Here is an 8724-nt window from a genome sequence, read left to right as displayed (position 1 = left end):
TCTTCACTCATGCGTATATTCATTCATTCAATTATTCATTCATCAACCTAAATCTGTTGGGTATCTACTAAGTTCCAGGAACTGGGCTAGATACTGGGGACACACATTAATCAAAGAATCACAGATATGAATATAAGCTTACAGCTCTGATGAGTGCTCTGAGATTGATGGGGAAAGTGACATTAGACCATTGGATGGGCTAAGAAAATATTTCCTGGGATGGTGCTAAATAAAAAAAATTAAGATGTTCACAGTAAACCTACGTTATAGGTATTATTACACCTGCCTGCTAGAAAAGAGAATTGAGTCTCAGATACATCTAGAAATGGAGAAGTAGGTGAGTAGGACTTAAACCTGTGTCCTTGTGATTTTTACAATTTGGTGTGTATACAACACATTGAGTTGTATTAGCATGTTCTTTGCTTTGCTGGAATTGTGTGTACTCACCTGTCTTTCCAGTTAGACTAAGAGACCCTAGGGGGTAAAAACTGTAGCTTATATGACACACACAGTTCCAGATACATAAGTGTCACTCTTTGAAGTTTAACTGAATGATAATTAATCAACATGATGATAAATAATCAAGATGTTCAGTGCAATTTTGTTCATTTAAAAAAAGACTTATTTTGGAGAGAGGGGATTTGGAGAATTTATATATCTTAAAGCAAAATGTCCATGGAAGTTTGAACTGATGCCATTTCTTTTTTTTGTCTTTTCTCTCCATTGCTGAGGTATTTATTTAAAATCATTCTATTGAAAGTAGGGCTGCACTTAAAGCTTTATAATTTTTAAAAAATGGCCTTTGTGACCTCTAACTATTTGAAGATTCCCTCTTTGTTTATTTTGCTAGGAAAACCAAAGCCAAGATTGTGGCTTACTTTAAAGTAATTACAGATCTGTGTGATACAGGTCTTGATTTAATTTATTTTCCTTTCCCCACTTTTTTCATGTACTTACTTTATTATCTTCTATATATGTCTTGTAAGTCACCTCTACTCCTTCTTGGAATATGACAACATATAAATGAATGAACAGATACTATTTTTAAAGGCCTCACAAAGGAATTCAGATTAGGAGAATACACTTCCATAAATCGAGTTTCATTGTCCTCCTTAATTTTAATCTTTGGATCTGGAAAAAAATTAAGAAAAGCTCATAGAGGGAAAAAAAAAAAAACAGAAAAGGGCAGCTGAAGAGACAGCATGGAGATGGAGTGATAGAAACAGACTGTTGTATCTTGGTGGTGGTGGTGGCGGTGAGGAAGCCTGGGGGACAATCATGTGGAATATGCTTCACGACCTTTGTACCGGCAGTAAACACCTGTCATCTGGTTCCTTATTAACTGCCAAGTGCCAAGGTAAACGGGTAAATAAAGGTAATAAAAAGTGAAGGGCATGTATATTAAGACTCGTGAAATAGCAAAGTAAAGTGGGTAAAGCGGAAATCCTGGGTGGCGGAGGCTGGGAGAGACAATGAGCATTTCATGGAGTTGGTATTACAGAGGATACGGCTTTTTATGTTTTATTCACCTAAAATAAGAATACATTGATAGATTTCCTTTGTAATTAATTTATTTCCAAAGGAGCTATAAACTCTGTGGCTAGGAATTCTGCATCTTAAAAGTTCACCTACATCACAGTCATTACATAAATGGCAATCAAGTAAGAGCTCAAAACTTATTTTCTCCAAAGTCCTCAGGCACTTTAAATCTTAAACTGATTATCATCATTTTTCAAAACTGTGTTAATTCTCAGTCTGTTAGTATGGGATACATAACTAGGTCTTCTGAAACTCAGTGACATCTAGAAAATGAACCTGATCTAAGAAGGTTACTTTTTAAGGCAGATGCTAGATTTTGGTGAAACCCTTTTATAACAGGATGATTTAAAAAGACTGTGCCGTTAACAAAAAGGAATTCTGTCAGAATGATCAGACATAACAGTGGTCCTACCAGCTAAATACAGAGACAAGAACCTGAGTTTTATGCAATAATTACATCTGGGCAAATTTTATTGTTTAGCTCTATAAAGAGATGTGGACATCCAAAAAGAAGAAAAAGCAGCACTTTCTTCAGTGGTATTTTTATATTAATATGTGAGCAAACATCGACACTGTGGAAGATTTGGCTTGATTCTATAACAAGCCGTAGGGAACTATTCCCCTAACGGGGAAATGTCAGCTAATGGTTTCCACCAAGTCATGTTGCTCATAAAAGCAGAAGGGACAGAGAGGGATAAGAGAAATCAACTCAGGGTAACTCCTCTGCATTATTGGTTCAATCAACCAATAAACCAACATTTAGTAAACATGTGTGACACGCTGTGATGGGGCACAAAGCAGAATATGACATAGTCTTTGCTCATCAATGTCAATCAACACTCTAGTCTTTAATTTTAGTAATGGCTTCAATAAGTTTTATAACAATTTAAATCCCTTATAAATTGCTACATAAATTGCTTATATTCTTGGGAGAGGTGTGTTTGCCCCGCTGTGCTATTCTTTACTTTGTTCATCATGAGGAGATAGGGCTGGAAATCTTCAGAATTTCCTTCTATCTCTAAAACACTATATACTATACTATACTATACTATACTATACTATACTATACTATACTATACCACAATGTAATTTGATTATTCTAATTCATATAGAGCATGAGTGAGTTCATTTTTAATTCTATCCAACTACACCTCATGGTTAAAATATATCTTCTATAAAGAAGGTGCATGCTTTCAATGTATAAAAATTTTTCATTGTTTAAGGTGTATAGCATAATAATTGACACACATATATTGTGAAATGAGTACCACTATAAGTTTAGTTAACATCCGTCATCACATATAGATACAAAAATAAAGATGCTTTTTCCCTTGTGATGAGATCTCTTAGGATCTACTCTCTTACCAAATTTAATGGCTTATTACAGCAATGCTCATGACAAAGTCTGGAAGGCCCCACAGAGGTATTCAATTTAGAGAACTACATTCTCAAGAATCTAGCCCCATTCTTCTTTTTAAAAACTAAAAAATAAAAATAAAAAATTCTTTAATTTTGTAAGAAGGAACCCGTGATCTTTATTTAGCCTCAACAGCATAGTAAGGTGTTAAGACAATGTTGTCAGGAGAAGTAAAACTATGAGGGTGACACATAATAACACAAGCAGCTGCAATGGGTTAAAGGAACAAGAACCATGAGACAGTAAGAAAAAAAGCAGGGATGATGAAAAATTATAGATAAGCTAGCCAGAAAAAAAGGCACTACTGTGTAATTACCTGTTACTTTACGGATGTGGGCCCTGTGGTTTTGGATGGACCTTTTTGAGGCAAGTTTGCCTGCAGCATTGGCAGGGTTATAGGCAGGGGTGCGAGGACAAAGAAAGAGCGATTTTGTTGGGGCGCAAACATAGAAGAGACTGTACTATGAAATCTTCTAGCTCCTGAACATGCCCATATGTCTCCTGGATTAGCTTGTTGGCAGATGCAGAAGTTACATGCATTTCTGAAGAAAGAAGCCAATGCAGAAACAAACCAGAAAAGTCCTGTTGGTATTTTCCCATAAGAACAATGGGAGGATTTTCCTAACCAAACACATGGCACCATCCGAGAGGCCAGTCGCTGAGCTAAGCATGCGTCATGCTATATCTCTTAATCTTTATTCAAGCATATATGAATTCATTCAATTATTCATACATCAACCTAAATTTATTGAACATTTACAGGGTTCCAGGCACTGCACAAATAGGGACACACATTAATCAAATAACCACAGATATATGGTTATAACTGTGATAAGCACTAAGAAGGAAGGGCATGCAGGGCTATGAGTGTCTGATCTGCAAAGTGACACTGTTGGATGGGTAAGAACAGCTTTCATGTGATGGTGCTAATCATGCTTAGATCTAAAGAAGTAGATAAATAAGCTCTAGAGATCTGCTGTGCATATTGTACCTATAGTCAACAATACTATATTGTATACTTAAAATTTTGTTAGGATTATAGATCTATGTTAAGTATTCTTTCCGTAGTAAAATATAAAAATAAATGAATGATGAATTAATGAATGAATAATTAAAGATGTTCATAGCAAACTTATGTTGTAGGTATTATTATATCCATCTCTTAAAAGAGAGAATTGAGTCTTGGATATATCTAACAATGAAGAAGTGGGTGAGTCAGGATTTGAACCCGTATCCCTGTGCTTATCTACCACATTGCAGAGCACATGATGAGCTCATAATTCCATAAACCATGTAACTAAGTGCTAGAAGGAATTTTGCTTTGGGAGGGCTTCATCCAACTCACCTATGGACAGGTGAAAGTTTGTTCTTGGACTTCAATGCCCTTTCTGATTCATAGTGTTTCTCTTTGGCAAGTTCTTCTCTAGAGAGTCACTTTTGAAATGAAGTCTTGTTACTTCATTTTCTTATCATGAAATGACACAGATTACTTGAAAGCAGCACTGTGGTTACTATTCATATTTAGAATATTCTTATTTTTCTTAAGTTTTACAATGAGATCTGTTCTGGAACTTTTCAATCCCTCTTTTGTTTTGAAAGCATGATTCCAGTATCACACTTTCCATTGACTAAGTCCCTCTGAATATTTAATGGAATTTGAGGTCCAGGATTCCTGAAGACTTTTTCTTTACTGTTTCCTCCCAGCTCAAGGACTGGATATATTTTCTTAAACATAATTGCCTACTTTTTTCATATATTCACTTGGGATCATATTTAAAATGTCCTAGAACCTGGTGGGGCGTGGCTCAGCGGTTGAACATCGACGTAGGATCCAGGCGATCGGGGTTCTATTCCTGATCAGGGCACATGCCCGGGTTGCAAGCTCAATCAATGACTCTCTCATCATTGATGTTTCTCTCTCTCCCTCTCCTTCCCTCTCTCTGAAATCAATAAAGATATATTTCTAAAAAATAAAAAATAAAAATGTCTTAGATTAATTTTTACTATCTTAATTATAGTTAATCGTGTTCCATATTCTTTTTTTATGGCTTTCCATTCCCTTTCCCCAACTATATGCTTAACTCAGCACATGTTCTTACTGAATTTCAATCTGTTGGCTTCAGAAGAGAACAGCCATGGTATGTTCTCTTACTTTCTGCTGGAGTGGGCTATTACTGGCAGGGAGAATGAAAAGGAGTAATAGCTTTGTTGTTTACTCAATAAACACATATTTATTGACAGCCTAGAGTGTGCCAGAAACCAGGCCAGATGTCTGATTATAATGCTGAATAAGGCAGAGATGGCCCTCTTATACTGTGATATAGCCCATACATCCAGACAGCAGGAACATCTAACCCAACTTGTAAGGTCAGTGGGAATATACCTAGATCTGTGATATCTGAGTTGAGATTTGAAGGATCAGAACAAGTTTACCAGGTAACCATGGTCAACAGTGGGAAGAGGGAAGAGTATTTCTGGCAGAAGGAATAGCATATGTTCAGGTCAGAGAGAACAGATGACGGGCTTACTTTGCATCTCCTTTTCTAATTTTTATGCAAACTAAGGAATGCAGAAGAACATGCATTAATAATTTATTATTTTTTTAAAAAATTACTGACTTTTTAAAAAATCCTCACCTGAGGATATGCTTTTTAAACTGAATTTTAGAGAGAGAGGAACACAGAGAGAGTCATCAATGTAAGAGAAACATCGATCAGTTGCCCTCCTTATGTGCCTCAACTGGGGAGCTAACCCACAACCTAGGTATGTGCCCTGACCAGGAATCGAACATGCAACCTTTTTGTGCACAGGATGACACTCCAACTAACTGAGCACCCTGGCCAGGGCAATAATTTATTATTTTACTTGGGAGAAAAAGCTTATACCTTATAAGTGTGTTATTATATAAATAACTTCCTTATAGAATAATTGCCTAGGGGCTTTGGGACCAGATTATGACCCATTTGAAGGCTCCATTTGAAGGGACTGGACTAGTGTCCATGCACTGTGGGAGCCACATGTAGGAGGAATTAAAGAAGTTCCTTAAGGGTGGAGCAGACACAGGAGAGAAGGGAACCACTGAGTGGGAAGGGGGAGAATGTGGTAAGACATGAGGCTCAAATGTTGAACAAGGGGCAGAAAGGGCTCAACTTTATAAACCATGCAAAGATGGTGAACTTGAAGATAAAAGTACTGGGAAGCCTCAGATTAAAACCAATTTCTGTTGTTTCACCAAGGAGGGTAGCAGGCATTGTATTCTATCCATCCCTTCTTCTTGTATCACTTCCTTTGCTCTACATTAAGCTAGAAATAACAGCAATAAAAATGAATTGAAATGATCATTTCTCCTGTCCTAATTTTATGAGAAACAACCCCATTGAGAATTCTCAGGTGGTTTTTTATTAGAATAAAACCATATTTAAATACTATCAAAAAGATTTTATCACCCTCTAATTGCAGGTAGGAATTAAGGGAGTAATTCATACAAATAAATGCAGAAATCTGGGGGCGGCTATCTTAAAGTTTGCCATTTACTCTTCCACCTGTGGTCTCTCACAAACTGCCATCATTCCTTCACCTTTTCTCAACCTGTTTTGAGTCATTAGAAAACTGGAAATCCAACCCAATTTTTCTCCAGTGATGTCAAAAGATGCCAAGGAAATTGGCAACATTCTATCCAAATAGCAAATTTATTTCCACCTCAGCAGGACACCAGTGAGTGACAAAAGTAACTATAATATGACACAGCCACCTGACCCGTTTTGGTTTTTTCTGACTGACAGCCTCATTTCAGAACCTTATTTTGCCAACCACATCCTGACTAGTGCAGCTTGAAGGTTTAATTCAGTAAACCTAAATGACTCTTTAAGAACAGAAGCAATCTCTTCCTTTTTCTCTAGACACCCATTTCTTTATAATTAAGTCAACATTAAAAGGATTTCCTGCCATCTTCCATCTAAAGCTCCAGAGGGGATGACTAAGGTAGTTTAACTAACTTGGGGTGAGCCTTAGGAAAATCTCACCCAGAAAAATGGCTTAATATGAGAAGGGATGACGTCACCCACGTTGTCTTTTATTATGGAATTAAGGGATTGGATTTGAATTGCTGAATTCTCTTCTTTAAGAGAGCTCAGCTATTACTGCTCTTCCACCTTGCAGTTAATTGCTCCTTCCGTATCTATCAGTGTCTTCCTTTCTCCAGCAGCACCCAGCCACGCTATGGTGCTTCTGTCTTTAGTAAGAAAACATATTGTTCCTTTTATTATTGATGATGAAAAGTAATACCCTCCTGCCAAAGTACGTGGAGTAAGGAGACCACCTGAGCCTTCTCTCTTTCAATCCCAGGAAGAGTGTGTGTGTCCTCTAATTCTTCTAAGAATCTGTCTTTCAGATTTAGGACATGAGCAGATTACATCAAACACAATAATAACAGAGAGAGGAGAAGATGTCTGTTTACACTCCTCCAATGTCACTTACCATGTTGTGATTTTATTTGTATTTGTCTCTCTCGTCTATTAAACTAGCATCCATAAGGAAAGAGCAAGATCTAACTCATCTCTCTCTATGCCCAGCACAGAACACAGCTCTGACACATGGAAAGTACTCAAAAAGTATTTGTTGACAGTGTAAACTGCCGGGTCTACAATAACAAAAGGCACAACCCAATGATTTCCATCACAATGTTTCTCATTCTCAAGAAAGTTCTATTGCACTTGCCAGGAGTGCCACATCCAGACTTAGAAGAAACCATCAAATGGCAAATGCACAGCCACTGGCCCTCCTCAGGAGATAGCCTACTCATTGTTCTGGGAGCAGAGGCTCCTGATTCGGAAGGCCTAGGTTTAGTCTCTGCCATCAGCCTGCTTCTAGCGACCTTAGAGAAGTCCCCAAACGTAACTGGGCTTCTGGTCTCTTGTTTGAGTAATAGAGGAGGGATTCATGGGAATTTCTAACCTGGAGAGCATAGATTCATGAATAAATACCAAGGCAAGCCTGTGAAGATCCTGAGATTGTGTGTAAAATGTTCTGAGTATACGAGTATATGCAGTTATGCATTTTTTGAGATAAAAGGTTTATAGCTTCCATTAAGTTTTTAAAGAAAAAGAACTTTGAAAAAATGGTTAAGAAACTCCTGAATAGCTAACTTTTGATACAAAATTTCCCCTATAAAATGTCTGCACTTCTAAGAAAACTTCTAAAACTGCTTTAGCCACAGTATCTACCTACATTTTTTCCCCTTGTTCTCCATTTGCCCTTGGTCATTCACTGCCTCATAACACTTTAAATATCTACATACACCCATGTTAAACTTCATCTGCATTTTTCAATCTGAAGCTAGGTATTTTACTTTTCCAAATGCCCACAGTAAATATTGAACAAAATTTTTTGTAGCTTTATATCATCCCAGCACACTAATTATTTTTCCTCAAATATTTCATGCCTTCCAAGCAACAGGGTTATAAATATCATTTAGCCAAAAGGATCTCAGGAGATAGTAGAGAGGCTGTTTGCTAAGACTGCTCACATAAGAGGCCAACAGGAAGAGATGATAGTCCAGGAACTTTGGAGGACACTGAATAAAGAGAGAGTGAAGATCTCTGACACTCATCAGAAATGACAGATTGGCCACTCTTAAAAGGAATGGTTTGGGTCTATGGTAGCAACTTCTTGAGCAAAGGCCATAACATCATAATCTAAAGGAGCCAAATTTAAGAGGTATGGAAGAGGAGAGTTTTGTTTTGCATACTTGAGTTGGATTTCTATTGCTC

This window comes from Miniopterus schreibersii (genome assembly GCF_964146895.1).
Source record: "Miniopterus schreibersii genome assembly, chromosome: 7".
Taxonomy (NCBI): Eukaryota; Metazoa; Chordata; class Mammalia; order Chiroptera; family Miniopteridae; genus Miniopterus; species Miniopterus schreibersii.
This window is presented reverse-complemented; position numbering follows the sequence as displayed.